The sequence below is a fragment of the Pan troglodytes genome, chromosome 1 (genome assembly GCF_028858775.2).
Source record: "Pan troglodytes isolate AG18354 chromosome 1, NHGRI_mPanTro3-v2.0_pri, whole genome shotgun sequence".
In the NCBI taxonomy this organism is placed as follows: domain Eukaryota; kingdom Metazoa; phylum Chordata; class Mammalia; order Primates; family Hominidae; genus Pan; species Pan troglodytes.
This window is the reverse complement of record NC_072398.2, coordinates 135373748-135397420: the sequence shown is the minus strand read 5'-3', so window position 1 is coordinate 135397420 and position 23673 is coordinate 135373748. Positions and strand designations below refer to the sequence as shown.

The 23673-nt window shown below is 37.8% G+C and overlaps 1 long non-coding RNA gene across 1 annotated transcript in view; it reads left to right on the top strand.

The window, feature by feature from the left end:
* The first annotated feature begins 5748 nt into the window (after window positions 1-5748).
* Window positions 5749-23673, top strand: part of LOC134808902 (uncharacterized) — a 30690-nt gene continuing 12765 nt past the window's right edge. Inside the window, exons 1-2 of the long non-coding RNA XR_010153082.1 lie at window positions 5749-10982; window positions 12413-12449. This is a non-coding gene — a long non-coding RNA (uncharacterized LOC134808902). The remainder of the gene's footprint in view (window positions 10983-12412; window positions 12450-23673) is intronic.

Here is a 23673-nt window from a genome sequence, read left to right as displayed (position 1 = left end):
CAACACTTTCTGCTGAATGTATGTAAGAAGATGATCAAAAAAAGAAGATGGGTGTAGGTTTGAGGAGTTCATCTCTTGAGTAGTTCAAAAGTTCTCCTTATGTCAGGCTTCTTATAAGGCAAACTTTACCTTGGGTTTCCTATTAAACTCTTATGAGACCTTTCCTCAGTCTTGTCTTATTTTATTCATGAGCATTTGGGTCAAGGCAAGTTTTCTACTCCAAATCTTCCATTTGAAATTGGCGGTGGCTAACTATTAGGTTAGGGTGTGATGGGTAGTTTTATATGTTAGTTTGATTGAGCTAAGAAATGCCCAGATAGTTGATAAGACATATTTCTGGGTTTGTATATGAGGGTGTTTCTGGAAGGGATTAACATTTGCATCAGTAGACTGAGTAAAGGAGATCACTCTCATCAGTGTGGGTGGGTCTCATCCAATTAGTTGAGGGCCTGAATAGAACAAAAAGGCAGAAGAAGGACAAATTCTCTCTGTTTTTGAGCTGAGACATCCATCTTCTCTTGATCCAGTACATCAGCACTACTGGTTCTTGGGCCTTCAGACTCTAATAACGTATTCTATTGGCCCCTGGCTCTCAGAGCCTCAAACTCAGATTTACTATTGGCTCTCCAGTTTCTCAGGGATTTGGATTTGGGCTGGAACTACACCACCAGCTTTCTGAGTCTTCTAGCTAGCAGAGCACAGATTATGGGATTTCTCAGCCTCCATCATTGCATGAACCAATTCCTCATAATACATCTCCCTATATGTATTTATGTATATTCTGTAGGTTCTGTTTCTCTGGAAATTTAATACAAGGAACAATGGGCATAAGCAACATATCCAGAATACCATGGCTTTCATGAGGCTGTCTCAGTCCAAGTCCATGCTCCAATGCAGCTGGGGAGATCCCAGTGTGAAAGGCTCATGGGACATCAGGGGAGAATTATCTTTTATGTAAAGGTCCTTGAGGCCCTGGACCTCAGAAGAGTGTTGGGAAATTTGCTTCTATCATGTATTTTCAGTATAGTTTGTTTGTTTGTACATTTAAGTGGAATAATTTTACCAAGGATATTTTAGAATTACAGTGGCTATTTTGACGAGCATTTAATTTGAACAAAACTATTCATTTGAGAGATATTTTAGAAAAAGAATGGTCTGCAATTTTCATTGACATAAGAACCTAGCAAAAGAAATTTAGTTTCTCAAATTGATGCTTTCAAAAGATTCCTTAGCCATGGCAAATGAGAAATATAAAAACCTTAAAACTATTTTCTTAGACCCTCCTGAACTTCCATCTGAATATAACTGCCTTTATTCCACTCTTCCTCCTTCCTAGGCTCCTACATTACCCTTATTCCCACCCCTTCCGTTGACTCATCTCCTTTCCCTTCTAGCCAAGAAGAAACTCCCAAATCTCAAATGTTTTTTAGAGTTAAACCCACTTCAGAACAGATCAAGTTCTATTGTGGTTGACTTTAAGCCCTGATCTTTGTCTGAATTGAAAGCGATTGTTAGCTACTTTCTAAAGCATACACACAAAATAGAGACAGAAATTTACAAGAGAATTTGGAGTTGTTCTATTAGTAGATTATTTAGAGATCTCAGATTTACATCATTTGGCTCATATATTAATAGGAATCTCATAGGCAAAAAAAGAGGAATAAAAATTGAATGGAAAAGTCAGAATGGGGAGATTCTGAGTGACCTAATAGACCTTGAATTGTAGGGAAGATTAGAGGGGTTAGAAAAGCTGTAGATGTAGAGCAAGAGCTGTAAGATGCCATCCTCAAAGTCTGTTCTGTAAAAATAGATTGTACTGTAATCTTGTTCTACAGGCAAAGAAAGGATGAATCTACTGGTGACTTCAGGAGTAGGCTTTTTAACACCTTTATACAGCGTTCAGGAATAGATCCAGGAGCAGAAGTGACCCTAACTCTATCTTCAGTTTCTTTGAACAACTTTAAGCCAGAACCAGGGGATTTAATATGAAAGCAAAAACAGGAATGGGAAGTAGCTCTGTTGCCTGGTCTCTAGTCATTCACTCAACATCTTGAAATAGCCTTAAAACACAATTGGAATAAGGTGTAGTATGAATTGGTGGTCTCACGCATAAAGAAACTGCACGTTCCCTACTCTATCACAAGAACATGGGTAGAGAGTTATTAATAAAGACACCTGTAAACAACGTAAGCAGAAAAAAAATGATAAAACAATTGCACTGTGGTAGTTAGAAACTGAAGGAAAATATTGAAGTGGGTAGACACTGAAAATGCTCCAAAGGGAAATTCAGCATTTATTTTCCCATTTTTACCCTCAAATTTACAAGTAGAAATTTCTGCAAATGTTAAAGGACAACCTGCCAGATTGTTTATCGATACCACAAACTCTGCCACCAGTACACAACCTTTCTCTTAGAATCAAGAAACTAGTAATCTCTAGTTATTTCTTCATCTTAGTCTATAACCACCACCCTTCGACTTTTAACCAAATAACATTTTTTCCCCTTCTCTGTGATACCACATCTGTGAACTTAACAGGGAAGGATCTAGTGGGCAAACGAAATGTTTAGATTAAGTGTTCCACTGTTGACCTCTTGAAATCCTGAGGATTCTCCTAGTCATAATCAGATAATAACTAATTGAGATATTGACATACTGGTTTCTTTGCTTCTTAAATAAGTCCAATATGAAAATCTTCTCCATATATAAGACTACTTGTGAAAAAAAATTCCACTTATTTTGGCAAAATTATTGCTGCCTGCTATGTTCTGGATGTTTGTGTCCCTCTCAGATTCATATGTTGAATTCTAATCACCAAGGTGATGGTATCAGAAGGTGGGCCTTTGGGACATGACTGTGCTCTGATAAAAGAGGCTCTTAGACCTGCCTTAACCTTTCTCCCACGGGAGAACACGGTGAGATGGTGCCTTCTATGCACCAGGAAACAGGCCCTCGCCAGACACTAAATTTGTCAGCACCTTGATCTTGGATTTCCCAGTCTCCTGAACTGGAGAAATGATTTTCTATAGTTTATCAGCTACATATTTTAGGGTTTTTTGCTATGGCATCCCAAAAGGACTAAGACAGTGCCCAAAGCATCAGGGTTCAGATCGATCCACACAAATCTTGATACAAGTTTGCACAATACTGTTTAAAGCCAGAAACTCAAAAGGCTAAAACCAGTAGTTAAAAGACTACTAGAGAAAAGTCTCTTTATACCTAGTACCATTCTTGTAATTTTCCTTACCTCCCAGTTAATGAACGCTAAAGAAAAGGACATAGATTCATCCAGGACTTCAAGGCCATAAACAAAATAATCATTCTCTCTTCTCTTCCTTGTGGTTGTGAACCCATTTACGTGTTACTTGAAGATACATTTTTTTTTTCTTTTTTGAAGTTATAGATCTGTGTTCTGCCATCTTTACTTTCTTTAGCTGTTTGCCTCTTCCTGGGGAGTTGAAAATATACCTCGGCTCTCTCATTTTTGGCAAAGATGAGTTAGCCCTCCATCCTCCTTACAACTAAAAAAACATGGATGTAACAAAACAAATAGATTGTAAAATGCAGAACGAGAGTAGATTGCCTAGGGACCTCTTGACTCGAGGAATGACATGGCAGCTGATCATGTGGTTTTTATTGTTGCCTCCCATATATTTCCTAAAGGGAGCTTCAAAGATCTCCATCCCAGAGCCACCAACAGGTTTGTTGTCCATAGCTAAAGGACTGAGAAAAAGGTAGCCTAACAACAGAAAACTATTTTGGCAATACCTGCCATATGCCAAATAAACACCAATAAATACATTGCATTCCTCCCTGCAGTTTCAGTGGAACTGAACAGAAAGCTGGTGTCCCTTGACATCCTCCTACCCTGTGGAAGTAAGTTCAAGTTGTGATATGCAGATTCCTCTGCTGTCAGCAGACAAAGTGGAGACCTAATCTATCCCTTTCCAGGTAGAAGTCCTACTTGCAGGTAGTCCTTCTATCTGTCTGGTGGAAGCAGACTGTGCTCTGATATTACCCCCAAGGCAACAGGGTCGGATGGTAAGCTGAGACTTCACACCCACCCAGCAACAATGAGACATAATGAGGAGGTGCAAGGAGATAGTCACCACTATACTTCACCATTCACCCTCAGGATTCATGGAGCCCAGCCAGTAGCTGAGCCTTCATGTTCTCCTGGCATCCATGAGACTATACGAGGTGGTATGAGTTGAGGCTAGTCTACCAGCACTCCACTGTCACCTCACTTTTGGTGTCACAGGAGCCCTATGGAGCCCAAACTTCCACACCTACCTGGAGGCAATGAGGCCAAACAGGGCAGTATGAAGCAGAGCTAGTTGGCACTCTGGTTCCTCTGCCTACCCCAGTGTCAGTGGGTCCCAGTGGGGAGCTGAGCCTATAGTGTTCAAGAACATTGAACAATGCAATGCACATGAAGTAGGCTGATCAATATTCTTCTCTCCCCATCCTGTGCAGAGCTGAGCATACACTTCCACCTGGATCAGTAAAGAAAAATGAGGTGATGGATGGTGGGCTAAAAGTTGGCATTTTTTCCCCAAAATGGAAGAACCCAGGTATTTTTTTGACTCCCCAGGGAGTGACGAACAGCTAAAGGCAATAAAGATGGCAGAACACAAATACACATACATTGTTGTAATTTCATGCCAGTAACTTTTGTTGTGCCCTGGAAGAAGTGTGGTGCTTTAATAAATCCTGAAATACGTGGCATTGACGTTGTGATTAGGTGGCAGGCAGAAGCCTGGCAAGGCTCAAGGAGGTTGCCAGCAAGGGCACAAAGACCTGAAGGTTGTGGCAGAAACTGTCATTGCAGTAACATGGAAAAGAGGAAACACAGCCAATAAACTCAATGGTATAGTAAGGAGATTTCCACGCAGAGAGCTCAAGAAACTGTGGATTTTTCTAGCTGCTTATAATAAAATGTAGGAAGACAGAAAATAAACTATTCAGTCTTAAAGTTGGATTTAAAGGAAAAGTAGAGGCTCCAGATATTCTTTCTAGCCAGCAGAAGGTTCTCAAAGTAAGAAATATCCTATGGCAAAGATCAAATTCAGGGTGTTACCTAGAAAAAATAAAGCTGAAAATATGGCTAGTAAAATCCCTTATTAAAATCTTAGAAACATTTAAATCAGCACCTCAAAGACTCTTTCAAGAAGACCAAATGTCTTCTAATGATAGTATATGTATGCTTCACACATTCTCTCCAGTAAGTAATAGGAGAATTCCAAGGTCATTGTTCTACAACCACTCTGAAGAAGACCCAGGGAGAGAATCTATTCTGAAAAGATTTGTGGGTGTGGTTTTGTTTAATAGTGTGGAATATAAATCAACTTGTAAGAAGCCCAAAAAGTCTTTAAAAGAATTATAACAGCTTGGAGAGAAAAGGATAGGGACATTACAAATTAAAAAGTAGCCTTTGGGCTCTTGAATGTCTATAAGTAAGAAGCAGGTTGAGAAAATTACTTAACTGCAAACATAAGCTATTTCTGTGGGAAGGAAAGCAGACCAGAGGGCAGAGCCAAGAGATGACAGAGTGATTCCCAGGGAGTTATTACTTGTCCTTAGTCAAGGAACTGGCCTCATGTGCCCTGCTTGTCTCTAAATTGTGTGGATCAATTATTGTGTACCTTCTACCTGTCCCTGTTTTTGAACAGGAATTACGATGCTTGTTCAGCTAATGTACATTTGGCGTGTGTAGAGCTAATAATTTGTCTTTCTTGTTTATAGGTTTTTAGATCAAAAAGAATTGTACTCAAGGAATTGAAGCTATGGAGCCTCTGCCACATCTGGACCTGATTTTGATGACAAGATCCTGTACCTCAAGCCCGAGACTAATTTCATAATTTGATGAATCTTTTTGGAGAGTCATGGGAGGAATGTAAACAATTTGTGGCCAAAGGAGAATTATGGTAGTTTGAAGATGTGGATACAAATTATTTGACATTCTTCTCATAGAAAGGTGATGCTTATGTCTCCACTCCTTGAAAACAAGCTGGCTTGTGACTTTGACCTACAGTGTATGGTGGGAGTGATGCTAGCATCAGGAAACCTACTTGCTACAGACCCAACAACATGCAATGATCAGATCCCAATTTAGACTGTAAAAAGACCAATATCAGAGACTAAGAACTGAGATCAAACATACCTTCTTCCCGTACCAAACAGTTCTGGGGCCAAATATTGTCTACTGTCTCTATGCTAACTAGTACTGAAACCAGGCAAAATTAACTACTTAGCCGCTTGTTCCAGGAAATACCTGCTCTCGGAAGAAATAAGTTAACCCACCTGTATTAGTCTGTTTTCTGCTGCCATAACAGAACATTACAGACTAGATAATTACTTTGAAAAGTTTATTTGACCCACAGTTCTGGAAGCTAGGAAATCCAAGAGGATGGCACTGGTGTCTGGTGAGGGTCATGTTATAGTGGAGGAGTGGAGGATGGAAGCAAACACATGAGACAGACAGAGAAATCAGGCCAGACTTACTTCTCTAACAAACCCCATCTCAATAACTAACTCATTCCTATGATAATAGCATTAATTATCTCATGAGAGCCCTCATAACCTAATTACCTCTTAAAGACCCCACATCAATAAAATATCAACATGAGTTTTGGAGGGGACATATATTTAAATAATAGCACCAACTAAAGAGCTTACTTACCTTGCTCATCAAGACTTTCTTCAAGACTTTCATCGTGTTGTTTCTATCTACCCCAAACTATTATTTCATACCCTTTGTTCCATCCCAACTAATTTTAGATGCTACGGTCTGAATGTTGAAATTCATGTATTGAAACCTAGTCACCAATTTATGGTATTAGGAGATTGTCCTTTGGGAGGTGATTGGGCCACAAGGGCTTCACTCTCATTAATGGAATTAGTGTTCTTCTAAAAGAGGCTGCAGAGAGCTGCATTTTCTCCTCCATTGTGTGTGAAGGCAGTGAGAATTTGTTTGCAATGAATCAGGAAATGGGCCCTCACCAGACACCAGCACTTTGATCTTAGATTTTCCAACCTACAGAACTGTGAGAAATGAAATTCTGTGGTTTATACCACCAACTTAGGATATTTTGTTATAGCAGCCAGAACAGATGAAGGAACTCCACCTTGCCTTAAAATGACTCATTTCAGGCCCCGAAATCCCATAAACACTTTCCCTTGATGTCTTCCTTTTGAGATACTATTAATATTCTGTCAAGGTAGTAGTCTGCTTTAATATAATCAGCTAGTTTTTTTTTTTTTAACCAATAGGTTTTTCTGGTGGGTTTGTGTGTGTGTGTGTGTGTGTGTGTGTGTGTGTGTGTAGCTAATAGTCAACATCACCTTATCAAGAACAACTGTCTGAATATTAACTTACTTAGGACGTTTGTCTAGGGAGATCTTGGTTGTGTGGATGAGTTTAATCTTATTAATGCTCCACATGGGTATTCTAAGGCTGAGTCAAGGCATTTTTCTAACATAACATGACAGCATTAAATGATCCATTTCTAGTGTGTTTTTATTCCACACCACACATTTGTAGACCTAGGACTACAAACATTATCTATGTCATTATAATCACATTTTTTGGTCCTTTCTAACTCATTATTCACAGGATGTTCCTGGAACCAGGACCTATATTTAACACTAATACTGTCATAAAAATAATCCACTATTGCAATTTACATGTTCACAAAATACTACTCTTTTGTAAACAAAGTAAATTTTCTAACTGTAATTGAACATCAAATTCAAGGCCAGATTCCCTAAGGTCAATTCAATTACAATTTACACAGTTAATGGAGTAACTTAAAGCACACATACATTTACACACATTCATACATACTTCTTTCAAAACTGTACTCAGAAAAACACTTTCCTGCTTACCACTGAAGGCATATATCGCTACTGGCATCTAGGCATTTTTGTTTGGGTAATCTACCTGAGTAAGGCAAGGCTTTTAATGGATGAGAATAAATGACTGTGTCAAGCTAAAAGTTTCAAGATCTTTCAAGTTTCATAAAAATGAATCTTTAAGTGTTCTCAGAATGCAAAATTGGAGCTGCAATTGGATATCAAATCAGTTGCAAAAAGTGTGCAGCAGCTGTTGCTCAAGTTGAGACTCAGCTTGCAGTTTTGCAAAGAAGTTTCAGGAATAGTTTGTTTGGCCTTGTCCCATCTTCTGAAATAATCTGATCAGGCATGAATTTCTTAAAAGGCTGCCAATTTGGTAGTGACAATTTGCTCATACTTCTCCTGAACTTTACCTTCACAGCCTCTTAAGAGATGCTCACATATTAGTCCAACTCACGGGAGCATAAAGACGGCTGGTCCCTCTTCATCAGGTTTGGAGGAATCTGATGAATTTTAGGTGCCATTATTGCTGAGAAGGGAATCATATTCTTTTAAATACAAACTTCACAGTGATTAAAAACAAAAATTATAAGCAAGCAACTCCTAATTGTTTCCATTTCTGATAATGGTTTTATTCCTCTTTTCTAATCTGAAAAAATGCACTCCAGGGTGGGTTGAATGGTGTCACTTGCTGCCAGCAGGGTTGGTTGCTGTGACATGGTAGCTGTGGGTGGGCTCCAAGGTGACAAGAGAGACTTCCAGACCTAGCAGAATCACTTCCACTCCAAGGTCCACGTAATCCACATCATCCCATGTCCTGTTTCTGAGGGTCAGAGACTCAGTGGACATTCCTGACCCACTGCTCCTCAGTGGGGCTCAAGATCCCGATTTTATAATTTTTTAAAAAAAGGAAAACAAAAATAAAACCAAAAATAAACAATCACTCGTTCTCTACTTACATGCAGTGACTGACTCTCATTTAGCTTGATTTGCCCAATTTATTCATATCAATTAATTGGATAATGAGTCACCAACAGTCTTTAGGTTTTACAGAACCATTATCCTCATTTCCTAATTTACTTCCAGGGAAATTATATATGTAAACATTTTCTCAAAAACGGGGGAGTGTATCCATTTTTCAATATATACAAATCATTATTTTTTCATTCCAACTCCTATCTCAAAATATGCAAATGTTTCCTGAAGTTCTCTTAGGATATTTGTCTATTTATAGCTCCCCTTCCCCTCTATTTAACACTGTTTTGAGGTGCTGTTTCTAAAATGCAAATCTGACTCCTCCAGTCACACTTCCAGGTTTAAAAGTCTTCGCAGCTTTCTATCACCTTTAAAACAAGATCCCAAGTGTCCTCCCTGCTCTGGGCCCTGACCAGGTCTGTCCACCACCCGGCACGCATCTTTAAACTTGCATTTTTCTGACTTGCATTTTCTTCCCTCACCCCCTGGCTCGTTCACAAACTGCTCCCATTGTTTACATTGCTTTTTACCATGGGTTCTCCTGGCACATGTTTATCTAGTGGCTGGTTCATTCTTCTCTGGGGCCCCAAATCTTCTTAGCAGTGGTTCCAGATTACCTCTTCCTCAGTGTTTCTCGGTAGTTTAGGTGTCCCTCTTCTGAGGTCCTCTCTCAGAATTGCCACGCTGTGTGGCCATCACTGACTTAGTTTTCCATCTCTCCTTCCTCACAAGAAGCTCTTTCAAGACAGGAACCGCCTTTTCTTTGTGAATGCTCAGAATTCCACTAGTGCCAGGCACAAAGGGAGCTCTCAGCTTCTCTGTTGAGTGAATGAAATGAATGCATGAGGGGTTCTAAAGAACTGTGTGGCCTTTCACAAGCAATGTCCTCCGTTACAGAGGGGGTAGGACTGCCTTTCTTTCTACTCTTGGGGAAAGCTCTGTGCCATCAAACTTCAGATATTTCAAAGTCAGTGCTGTTAGGAGAAAATATTCCACTGGAGCCTAGAAAGCTGCAAGAGGTAACAGGCTTGCAAGAGAAAGGGTCCCGTTCATCCTAGATCATGTCTGGCTCTTGGTAAAAAGACACAAGATGACTGTCTTTTTTATTCTTTTTTAGTGAATCTTTTTTTATTCTTTTTTAGTGAATCTTTATTAGTTTAGCAAATAATTTTTGAGCACTATGTGCCTGGCACTGGGGATTCAATAACAAACAAGCTATATGTGATCTGTCTTCACCAAGTTGAAATGGATCATGAGTGAAAAACATTAAATTCTCAAACGAATGACTGCTAAGTTCCAGGCAACTGGGGTAAAGGTTGTGAAGGAGATGCAGAGTATCCTGAGAAGCTGCAAATTTTAGTTTTTGTAGATACATGAGCCACATTTCTTCATTCCAAGAAAATATTTTATTAATATGTTCAACCTGATCTGTTGGGACAGTAAAGACTTCTCCAAGAAAGGCCTATGAATTAATTTAAGGATGGTGGGTAGGCAAAATGAATTTAGGAACAGCATGCACAGAAGCCCCGCAAAAGAGAATGGAAACAAGGATATTATCCCTGGAGTGTGGTGAATAAGGAGTAAAGTCAGAGGGGGTAGGGCTTGGTGATGCCCCTTCGTAATCACTTGCTGACTCACTGAACAAGTCTTGATCACTCAAGCCCTTGCTGCGTTTGCAATAAAGTCTTGCAGATTTAATCCATAGACAAATGGAAAGCTTCTGAAGGTTTTCAGCAGAGGAGTTGCAAGTTTGCATTATGCTCATTTAAAAGTATTGTTCTGGCTATTGTTTGGAGTGAAGGAGCAGAGAAGGTGGGTAGGTCATTAAGGCAGCAGATTTATCCAGACAGTCTCTGAACGTGCCTGTGATTGAGTGTGTATGGTAGGACTTTCTGTTCAAGTTTCCTCAGTGATATGTAATATGGTTCTTGCTCTCGAGGTAACTCCATAGCTGGGAGCCAAGTCTCGAAGCCCCATGAGGGGAAGTGGATACATCTCAGAATTGGGTTTCCTGATACACACGACTGCATCCTTCATCTGCCAGGCCCTGGCATTGTTTACTGGAGAAGATGTCATAGGAAATTGGGCTATGTCATTGAGCCACTGGAGTCACACATGAACAGCCATTTGGAGATTCTGGAATTGATGGTTCAGGTGGAGTACCCCTTATCTGAAATGCTTGGGAACAGAAGCATTTCGGATTTGGGATTTTTTCATATTTTGAAATTTTTGCATCCTATACTTACAGGTTGAGCATCCCTAATCTGAAAATCCAAAATTGGAATTGCTTCAGTGAGCATTTCCTTTGAGTATCATGGCAGTGCTCAGAAGGTTTCAGATTTTAGAGCATTTTGGATTTTGAATTTTTGGATTAGGGATGCTTAACCTGAACCTACCATTTAAAAGTGCTTAATAATCAAGTCAAATCCTATGTTGGATAATGAGACTTGGCTTAAATAGCCCTTCCTATATTTAACTGTCTATCTTGTTCTGCTGAAACCTTGGGAATTGAGTGGGAAGAGGTATCATGGACCCCTGTTGCCTGTAAACTCCTGAAAGAAGAAAAATATGTTTTTTAACTCCTGAATGTCAGGGTTCTTATTCATCTTTGTGTCCTCTGTCACCTAGAAAAGCCTGGAAGTTAGTAGGTCTTCAATTAATAGAAGGCCTTATAGCATAATTGTTAAAAAGCTGAGGCTTTATGGGCAAATGAGAGTTTAAGTCCTGAATCCACTAATTCTAAACAGTTTCTTGGGCAAGTTAATTAACCTTCCTAAGCCTCTAGTTTTTTATCAGCAAGATAATGATTAAATGCCAAATTCTTAGTTAAATGCCTAGCAAATATAAAGGACCAAATGTATTTTCGTTCTTATTATTAATGTTGATTGAATGCAAAAATACAATCATGATGAAACAAACCATTTTACAAAATTGGGGATGAAGAAAAGAGCAAGATGTGCTACATTTATGAGCTCATCATATTTAATAGGATTTTCAGTGTCTGCAGTTTTTCTGTTTCTGGGATAAGATTTGATGTATTTTATATATTAATTCACATAATAATGGATCTTTTTGTGGTAATCTGCATATAACCTGGATGAAAACTCAAACGTGTTTCTACAGCCTGCCAAAGTCTCCCTGAGAAGCCAAACTTCTGTTGCTTAGATCCAACTATGGGGTATTGGTATGGCCATGGCTTTGGAATAACGGTGTGATCCAACTGAACTTGGTCATAGTGGTGTAGAAAAGTAGCAAAGGCATTTGGTTAGCATAGAGGAAGTGGGGGTTGGGGGAGGCACATAGCTCATGCTACTGGTCTGGGGACATGTCTGGCTGAAATGCTTGTTGGAAGTATTTCAAAGTCAAATACAAATAGTTTTACATAATTTATTCTTATTTTCTAGTTTAGGTAAACTGTATGATGTAGTGAAACAATGTTGCCTGGAATTCCTGAAGAGAAGACCAATCACTAAAATTTGAGACTACTGCACAATTCTGATATCTGAATCATTTCCATAGATAGATTTTGGTTAAAGCATCTGTGTATATTCTGTCTTTATTAATTTGTGTCTGCTTTTTTACAGGTTTCTAAAATCATGTTTTTAAATTTTACAAACTCAGGTAAATAAAATAAAACCACCCATAATCCTATCACCTTAACACAGCCTTGGCCAATAGTTTTTTTGTTATATATATTTTTAAGTCTTTTTTCTATTCACTCTTTTAATTTACCTGTAGCCATTGTGTACATAAAAATTTATATCTTCCTATCTTCTTGCTTAGCATTTATTACAAATAGTTTCTCACATTACATGATCTCAGCTATTGTAAGCATCATTTTATTATTTATTATTCTTATAAGATTATAACCTATATCTACTAAAATGCACATGGTGCAAAATAGTTGTAAATTAAAGTTATATCTTATACAAGCTCAAATTCTAAAGCCAGTATACAAGTCAAAAATTACTTCTGGGTGAATTATTCTTGGAATTTCTTTAAACAACTATAAAATGAGCATACAAAACCCTCACTTCTTCTCTGTCAATGACAAACATTGACAGAAAAACTATAACCCTCAATTCTTCTCAATTTCTTCTCAAAAATGTTGACAGAGTCATACTACTTATTTATCTGGTTATGGAAATATTTTAAGTTTCGTTCATAGGAGAAAATTTAAAACCATGCACATATGTTTTTCACAAATTTCCAACAAGCAATGTTGGTTATAGCATGTGTAATTTCATCTACTGCCAGAAGCAAGAAACCATTGAGAGCAATGGCTGGCATAGTTGTCAGTATTACTTTAATCTCTCTCTCTCTCTCTCTCTCTCTCTCTCTCTCTCTCTCTCTCTCTCTCTCTCTCTCTCTCCCCCTCCTCTTTCTCTCTGTCACCCTTTGTCTCTCTCTGGTGAAGTTAATGTTTATGAGTGAAATTGAATTACCATGCAACTTCATCATTGAATATACTGCTTGTCCTTTCACCCTCTCTCCCCACCTGAACACCAGATGTAATAACTTTAAATATTTTTTAGTGCATTGGCCAGCCAATGTAAGCCCTAACATTAATTCCATAGGTATTTACGGGTGTAACAACTAACTGAACATTCAATATGCTTTTCATATTGTATTTTTTGCACATGCAGTGAATGGCTTCCATAAAGAATATCAGTGATGACTATAATAGTTACACAGAGTTCCCAAAGCTCTATTCTGTGTCAGGTTCTGCTTTATCACTTTGCATGCATTGTTTACATCATCTTCATAATGATCTACTGAGATAGATATGATTATGAGAGGTTAGTAACTTGTTCAGCATCATGGAGCCAGTAATTGGTAGAGCTGGGTCTACAATCCCAGGTATGTATGACTTCAAAGAGCAGTATGCTAACCACTGCTATGAATGTCACTGTACATTTAAACAATATGCTGATATCTCTGTTTCTTGATTTATAATTTTTATATTGACTCCCTGCTGTTAAATCTGAGGAAATTAACTTGCATATGCTTCTAGGATGACAAACTTGTCCAGACTTGCCTGGGACTTTCCTTTAATCCCAGCAAACCCATCAGTTTAGAGCAAACTGTCTCTTGGCAGGTGTGCTTCACGTTCTAAGTTATTTTAACAGTTTCTCTAATTATTAACTTTCTATTAACTAGTAGTTCTAAGAGTTTTAATCCTACTTAATACCTATTTAAAATAACTTAAATACCTATAATTACATTTTAATATATTTAAAATATTTTAAATATATTAAATATTTATATATATAATATATAATATATATTTTAAATATATTAAATGTAATATATATTTATATATAAATACATAAAATATTTAAATATCTTAAAATATACTTAGATACCTGTATACTTAGATACCTGTATAATAACCTATTGTAAACACTAGGCAGTATCTCTTACCTTCGAATATACAAAATAGTACATTCATATAGTGGAGATTAGTACTCTTTCAGTGCCTTTCCCTTTTCTCTTCCTCCCACTTGCAGACTGCTGCCAGCTATGTATGCGTGTTGTGTACTTTCTGTTCTGCATACCTGAAATTCAGTGTAATATACTTTGTGTAGTCATTGATTCTAAGCATGGAAAACGTGTAAACAGCATTTGCAACATTATGATTAAATAAATAATATTCATTTTATTCAAGTAAGTGATTGGACGCCTAGAGAAGGAGATGTCACTGCTGCTAAGCCTGTCCTAGTTATGGGAGTTTGTTCCTTTAAGGAGTGTGTTTCTTGAATCATCCAAGTTAAATGGAAGGTCATTTTCTCTGTTGGTCAGTTTTTCAATTCGTGTAACATTTCCTTCCTATTTGGAAAATTACTTTATTGGTCAAATTTTTGTTTTTGTTTTCTCTGGAATTTTTAATTGTCTTTTTTTGTTGGCAAAAGGAGCATGCACCTTTCTCAAGTTATCACTAATATCTTGCAACTTTTTTTTTTGAGACAGAGTCTTGCGCCGTTGCCCAGGCTGGAGTACAGTGGCGCGATCTCAGCTCACCACAAGCTCTGCCTCCTGGGTTCACGCCATTCTCCTGTCTCAGCCTCCCGAGTAGCTGGGACTACAGGCGACTGCCACCACGCCCAGCTAATTTTTTGTATTTTTAGTGGAGACTGGGTTTCACCGTATTAGCCGGGATGGTCTCGATCTCCTAACCTCATGATCCGCCCACTTTGGCCTCCCAAAGTGCTGGGATTACAGGCGTGAGCCACCGCGCCCAGCCATCTTGCAACTTTTTAAACAAATTATCTGTTGAATGCAATTCATTATGTTCTTCATGAGTATATTATGGTTCTTACTGGGCCCATTGCCTTCGAGGGGTGCTGCATGGCACAGTGCTCCTCCTGGAACAGTGTTTGTAGTTCTTCTGCATTTGTTCCCACTGTTGGTTTGCTTTTACTTTGCATTTTGTTCTTATAGTTTCATTTTTCTTTCCATTTTACTGGAGTCCATTTTCAGGTAACATTTTTAGGATATATACATAGAGATAAACATTTCTTATTTCATGACTCACTTCTAACTGACATTTTGAAAGAGAGTGAAATCCAAACTCATAACAATTTTCCTTCAGAACTGTGAAGACATTACTTCATCACTGTTAATAAGACATCTGAAGACAATACAACAATTCCTTTTTGAAAAGCCTTGTTTCCTCTGCCTTCCCACCCGCCACCCTAATACTATTTTCATCTAATGTAATTTTTCTGTTTATCTCTAAATATGTTTATGTTTTGTGTGTTTTTAAGTGTCATTTGCTTAAGGATCTCGAAGGGGTTATACATACACACACATGCTCTCATGCACACACATCTATATGATTATTTCTGTCAACTAGCACAAAACTTTCAATAAAGTTTTCTTTTAGTGAGATCTAGTTCCAGGAGACTATTCCTATTCTTGGTTTCACATACCGTTGTAAATCAGATCCACGCCTTCATTTTCTATTCTTTCATCTACGTACCCTTGTGGGTTTATTATGCATTCAATTTCAATGTGTATCTTATGACTATTACACTACCACTGGCAAGGTGCTCTATTTTCTTTCCCTTTATGTACCATACCTTTTCAAAGCATTTGGAAGGATACTAATCATTCAATGTCTCATGAAATTTTTGATGACTGATAGAAAGTAAGTAGAAAGAGATGTCTTTCAAGTGGAGAGGAGGAAGTTTTGTGTTTTTTTGCATGTGATGTTTTAATAAGATTCCTCTTACACTCTTACCTGTATCCTCACAATTTTCCTTGAGTAATGACATGGATATAAAGACTCTCCTAGATGTAGCAATTTTAAAAGAATACTTACATTGTGAAATTGGAATGGCCTGAAGCAATGCCTTTATTTCCTTGGCAAATCTCATAAACTAAAAAAGTATTAAAGAAATGGTGTTGGGGACTTTGAGAGAAGAGACTCTTCTTTTTTGATTCTCTTTCTTCCTGTTCCCCCAGCACCGCCCTGGTGGAAATGAGACTGCTACAGGGGTTGTTCTTTAAACAGTCAGACAAGTGATTATCCTGTTCCAAAGACATGCTTGAAGTAGACGCTCTGAGAGCACAGGACTTTCTCACAGAAAAGAGGATTGGCCGTTCTTCCATCCTAGAATTGGGAGTTGGCATCAGCTAGTACTAAATTCATGAACTTTCTTGTAGAAAATGGGATAGAAAGTGTGTTAGTTGCTCTCATGAGATGAAGAGGATCTGCTACATTAAAGAATGATAATACAAATAATGATAACCAATAGTAATAAAACTAATACTGATAACAGTAATAGTTAAGGCCATTGAACACTTTTGAGTGCCAGTAACAATGCTAAATACTTACCACATAGTATTTTACATAATTCTCACAATAACATTATGAGGTTAGTGGCTACTGTAGTCTCCGCTTTTTTTTTTTTTTTTTTTTTTTTGAGATGGAGTCTTGCTCTGTCACCAGGCTGGAGTGCAGTGGCACCATCTTGGCTCACTGTAACCTCCGCCTCCCGGGTTCAAGCTATTCTCCTGCCTCAGCCTCCCAAGTAGCTGGGACTACAGTCATGCACCACCACGCCCAGCTAATTTTTGTATTTTCAGTCGAGACAGGGTTTCACCATGTTGGACAGGATGGTCTTGATTTCTTGACTTCATGATCCGCCCACCTTGGCTTCCCAAAGTGCTGGGATTACAGGTGTGAGTCACCACACTCAGCTTTCACTTTTTTATAAAGAGAAAATGTGGTTTAGAGAAGTTGAGATACCTGCCCAAGGTCAAAGTTAAATAACTGATGTAGCCAAGATTTAAACTGAAGTCACCGCACCACAGAACACGAGCTCCTAAGCACTACTGCTGTCATTTGCCAATGCTAACCACTTAATATGGTTTGGCTCTGAGTCCCCACCCAAATCTCATCTTGAATTGTAATCTCCAAGTGTTGAAGGAAAGGCCTGGTGGAAAATGACTGGATCATGGGGGCTGCTTTTCCCCTTACTGTTCTCATGACAGACCTCAAGATGTGATGGTTTTAAAGTGTGACATTTCCCCTTCACTTGCTCTCTCTCCTGCTGCCATAGAGGTGCCTGCTTCCCCTTTGCCTTCTGCCATGATATTAAGTTTTCTGAGGCCTCCCTAACCATGCAGAACTGTGAGTCAATTAAGCCTCTTTTCTTTATAAACTACTTAGTCTCAGGTATTTCTTTATAGCAGTGTGAAAATGGACTAATACACCACTCTGCCTAATTAGTCTACAGAAGGATTTTGTTAAAAAAAAAAAAAACCTCTAATAAAAAGATTTATGCAAAGAATTAGAAGCCCAAGCATCAGATTATGCTTAAAAGCTAAAAAACAAACAAACAAAAACAAAAAACAAAATGCACACACCCACACAAAACACAAAACAAACAAACAAAGAAAAACCTTTACTCAGAGTTATTTTCATGTAAAATCTAGCAATAGCTGTGACCCTTCCAATTACCAGGCAAGGAAGTTTGGGTGGTTTTAGGCATTTTTACTTTTGGAGGTTTTCCCAGATCATATCAAATGTGTTTTAATGTGCTTATATCCCATGCTCAACCTAATTTCTATGTAACAAAATAAGAATAGAGTTGAGGAACAGAATAATGAGTTGACTAAGTAGTTTACATGTTACATTTTGTAGACATTTAATTATATTAAATTTCATTTTATTCAGAGATTGTTTTCAGTTAAAATTTCCAAGTAATACACATTTTTTAGACTCAAACACTGTTAGGCACCCCTTCATAGCTCATAAGATGAAGCCTATAGAAAGAAGATAAATAAACAGGAACTTTAATGGAGGACAGGTTTGAGGGGTAAAGGTGACAGCCTGCTATTGTTGCAAGAGCAGCAGATTGTGAAGCAGGTAATCAGGGATACAATTATAGCTCCACCATTTTCTTTCAGAAGCTTTGGAAAATCATTTAACTTTCTTTAGGTCTTAGATTCTATGTTTAAAATAATAGATAAACGCTCAGACTATTATAATGATTATAATTTGAAGCTTTTTTAACTCAAAAATATTTATTGAATGCTTATTAAGCATGAGGCATTGCTCTAATGTTGAGATATAACAAGAGATGAGGACAACAGAAGAGCCTGTTCTCTTGGACTTTATCTTGTATGGAAGGAAACATTAATCAATATTGTATATGCACTCATGTAGTAATAAGGCCTATGAAGAAAAATGAAGTAGGTGAAGGAGATGGGGAGTGAAAGAAGTCTTTGTTTTAGATAAATGGTCATGGGAGTCCTCTTTGAGAAGGTGACACTTGAGCAGAGTCAAACTATGCGTGCCCAACATTTCCTAGAGAATAGGAAAGAATATAAAAGTTGGAAGCAGTGTGTGTGTGTGTGTGTATGTGTGTGTGTGTGTGTTGGGGTGTGTTATGGTGTTATGGCAGCATGACACAGCTGTTTCTAGAACTCTGCCATTTCTCTGAATCCCCCCACCGCCTCTGTTCTGAGTGCTTAGGAACTAAAATAGCAGAGTCCCATGTGGTGTCCATATTTTCCTTAAGAAATGTGTTAGAAATCACAATCCTGTGCAGAAGAGTCTTTTTAAAAAAGTTTACCTGATGCAAATTCAAATCTGTGAATTTACAGTAAATGCCAATCTAAGTTTGCAGTAAATTATTGTGGAAAACTCTGAGTAATACACAATAAAAACTGAAATAGACGCTGGGCGCGGTGGCTCACGCCTGTAATCCCAGCAGTATGGGAGGCTGAGGCAGGCGGATCACCTGAGGTTGGGAGTTTGAGACCAGCCTAACCAAAATGGAGAAACCCCATCTCTACTAAAAATACAAAATTAGCCAGTTGTGGTGGTGCATGCCTGTAATCCCAGCTACTCGGGAGGCTGAGGCAGGAGAATTGCTTGAACCCGGGAGGTGGAGGTTGCAGTGAAATGAGATTGCACCATTGCACTCCAGCCTGGGCAGTAAGAGAGAAACTCTGTCTCAAAAAACGAAAAACAGAAAACTGAAATAGACATGAAATGATGATTTAATTTATCTCTACCATACAGTGGTATAGTAGATAAAATGTCATCAACCCTATTTTGCAGGTGATGCCCAAACTTACACAGATAATAAATGGAAGACAGTGAGTCCCTATCCTGGCCTCACCCCAGTACAGACTATTCAAACTTGCACCTTAGCTGCTTTTCAAAACATATACTTTGGTTTTATATAAAGACCTTTACAAAATCCGAGCATCATTATGAATGTGGGTCACTTACCCATAGAGGCAACCAGAATAAGGTTTCCTGAGGGAATCTGAACAGTGCTTCAGCTAATCATTGGTTGTGTGAGAGCTCCAGCCAATGAATAGAGGTGGCAGAGATAAGGGGGAGAAAGGGCTTAGGTCCTCAGGGATCAAAGAAAAGAGGGAAAGTATAATAGTGACAAAATCTCACACGAATAAATATCCAGAGTTTGTTTCTTGTCTCAGTCTCCCTAAGGAAAATTCTGGCATTGAACACTTGACATTTCCTCACTCCCAGCTTCTGAACTTTATCATGAGCTTCGGTGTGGGAAGAAAGGAAAAAACTAGAAGATTTACACTGACGAGAGGAGGAGAAAGAATAGCTAGTGGTTCTTAACCCTGGCTGGATATTAAAATCACCCAGAGAACTTTGAAAAATTCCAATGCATAGGCCAATTACAGTCAGGTGCCGCTCAATCATGAGTATATATTCTGAGAAATGCATTGTTAGGTATTTCACTGAAGGGTGAACATGACAGTGTCTACTTACACAACTCTAGTATGTAGTATGGTATAGCCTACTACACAGCTAGGCTATGTGGTTTAGCCTATTGCTCCTGGGCTACAAAGCTGTGCAGCATATTACTGTACTCAATACTGTAGACAATTGTAATGCAATGGTAAGTTTTTGTGTACCTAGGTATATTTAGACATAAAAAAAGGCACAGCAAAATACAGTATTATAAGCCTATGAGACCACCAACATATAATGCTGTCTGTTGCTGACTTAAACATTATTATTATGACTGAAACAGTATGGTGTCACATAACCACACTGCAAAATTTCTGAAAGTTGAGCTAAGATATCAGCATTTTAAACATACCTCATGTCTTTTCAGTTTGCAACTATGCTCAAGAACAACTGGACAAGCAGAATGCAAATATATATATATAAATATATATAAAAATATATAAATATATATAAATAAATATAAATATATATATATATAAGAGAAGGTGTGTTGGGCTGGTGGAATAAAGAATCTGGCAGTCTAGGCATAGGAAATCTTGAGGATTGTAAAAATACAGTGATAAAGACAAAAGATGTGAAAGAGCAGCTGCCATCAATGGGAATCATATTGAGAATGGCAGAGGTGGAGAGAAAGGAATTTCAAGAAGTTTTGCTCCATGGGAATAACATACTCCCTCTTCCAAACTCAAATTCTCCAGAAGTTTTTCAAGTAAAAATCAAAATTCTTTTCAAGGTTTTTTTTCCCCTCTTAGAAGATTGCTTCTTTTTTTATTTGTACCATTTAGAGATTAGACCACATGGGGCCATGCTTATTTGGGGGTACAAAAGTTTGAAGGGATTAATAAAAGTGAACTAAAAGTAAATATTTATGTAAGGGTTCATTTGCTTCCTGATTATGTTAAGAAAGAATAATCAGAAATAATACTAATGATGATAATTTATGGATTACTGAACAATGAATATATGCTAACATTCTTCTATGAACTAGAAATGGATCAACTTATGTAATTATCCCAATCATGTGAAATAGGTACTACTATTACTGCTATTTTTCGAATGAGAAAATCAAGCAAAGAGAGGTTAAACATTTCTCCAAGTCACACATTTACAAAGTGGTACAGACTAATTCAAATCCAGTTTCACTCCCAAGGCCCTCTTTTAAACACTGAGAGCTTCATGGTGTTTGGCCATGAAGAGAGAGAATCATGATAACTCAGGAAAAGAGTACTATGAAAGAGTGGACAGAAGATGTAGGAAAAGGACACTCAGAGGACTGCAAAGACTTGAAGAGGGGGGATATCAAGAGCTAAGACGCAGCAAACATGGGCAAGACAGAGGAGAATAGCAACAAAATGGAAAGCTCCAGGCAGTGGTTCAGCCTGAATGGTTTATAAATCAGGAGGAATTTGTAAACCAAACACTGAATCTGAAGGTTGCTTCTGCTTCCATCATGAATCATCAATTTTATTAATTTTGAATAATACAAAAAAAAGATCTTGAATCTAAGAAATTTAGTAATTTAAAGAAAGAACACTAACATAGCTAAAGAAATTAAATGAGAGACAAAAGTTTGAAAAATGCTTAGTCTTTTTTTTTTTATTAGATAAAATGGACCTTACTGCAATGATACTGCAGAAAAAACCAGGTGGATATGTCATAAATGTCTGCATTACTTTTCCATCTGTCATTCAGGGGAGATAGGTACCTACAAATATATATGCTGTTAGTCAGAAATTTATTTTGGTATTAAAGAAGGACTAAGGGCTAATGATTACAACATTTTTATTTAAAAAAAATGCCTTATGATAATCTTGAAATCATTTACAATGTAATTAAAAGTATGCATTTTGTTGAGTTTCTTTTAAAATTGAGTTATGTATCATCTTGTTTATATTGGGCTAAATCTCTAAATAAAATGAATAAAAAAAATCTCTCTAACGGCTTATAACCTCAGTTATCTCATTTGTAAAATTAAGTGGCTGATAGTTGTCTTTCTGATCCAAAATACTATTAGCCTATGTTTATCAATACCTTTTACCTTCATCATGTAACAATTCAAAATATCATGAGCAACAGATAAGCAGAGCACAAATGATTAAATGATCAAACACCTTTTTATTGAAAAGAGGTATTTTGATTTCTAATATTCGTTTGAAGTGTTTCACAGACTCTCCACATTTTTAATTTTATTTTTATTGTTTTAGTACATGTTACTAAAATACATAACGGACAACAACATATATACAGTCACGCATCATTTAATGACAAGGGTACCTTCTGAGAAATGTGTCATTCAACCATTTCATCATTGTGCAAACATCATAGAATGTACTTAAAAATGTCAGCACATTAACTTGTTGACCAGATGAATCGGCTAATCTATTGTCCTTCTCTAAATTACCACGCAGTCTCGTTGTGCATGGATTTAAACTCTTGAGTCACTACTCAGGTGGTTGCCCTTCTGCCTGTGTCTTCTCACATAATACTGTCCATGGGAGGGCACCAGAGCAGCATTTGCTTATCCTTACCTTGGAAATGCTCACCAGGGTTCAGGCACTTTGCTTCTATGCCAGTGCCTCTCCTGATGTGTTTGGGGTGCAAAACAATGAGCACTGACCAGCCCAAAGAAATCATTCTCACCATGGAAAGTTTCAGCACTTGCTCTCAGTGTTGAGGATTTCCTGTAGGATTTTCTCTGTTACTAAAAATGAGAATTTTAGGGGAAAAAATGTGGTTTTTTTTACCTTTAGTTTCTCCAGCTAAGGTCCTGCAAATCAGACTGACAAAAGACAGATTAACAAGAGAAAACCAACAGAAGTGTATTAACATATGCATCACACACATGTGGGAGAACTCAGCAATAAGTATCTCAAAGGGGTGGTTAAAACTTGGGCTTATATAACATCTTAGTAAAAAATAATAAATTTGTAGAGAAATAACAAGACAAAGGAAAGGAATTTTGAGCTTCTAGAGGCAGTAAACTGCAGACAGGTAAACATATGGGGAAACTAACTCAAAGGAAAATAAGGACTAGTTAGATGTGCTATATAGGTTTCTCTGGTCCCACCTCTGGGCTGATAGGAGAATAGAATTGCCTTCAGTGATTAACAATCATTTTGCCCTTCCTAATAGAGAGATGGAGGGCAGAGAGCTTGTTCTGTGTCTGATATTTCTCAGTCACCTTTAGCTCAAAACAATTCTGTGACAGACTGGCATGTTATGGTGTGAACCCCCATTAGAAACTATTAAGAATATTTGTTGTAATGGTGAGCTTTAGACTTAGTTAAACCTATAATCACATCTCTACTTTCCCACTGATAGGTTCTATGGCTTTGGTGAGATTACTTAACCTCTTTTCATAACAGGAATAATAGCAGTGTTTAATATTTCAAAAGGCAGTTAAAATGTCTAGCACAGGACTTGACACACAGGTGTTTGAGAAATAAAGAATTAGGTACTCTACCCCATCACCAAGTAATCGAGTCAGAGGAGGTGTTAGCTTGTGTCCTGTCTGTTTCCTACTGCTATAATGGAATACTACAGACTGGGTCATTTATAAAAAACAAATGTTTATGTGGCTCACAGTTCTGGAGGCTG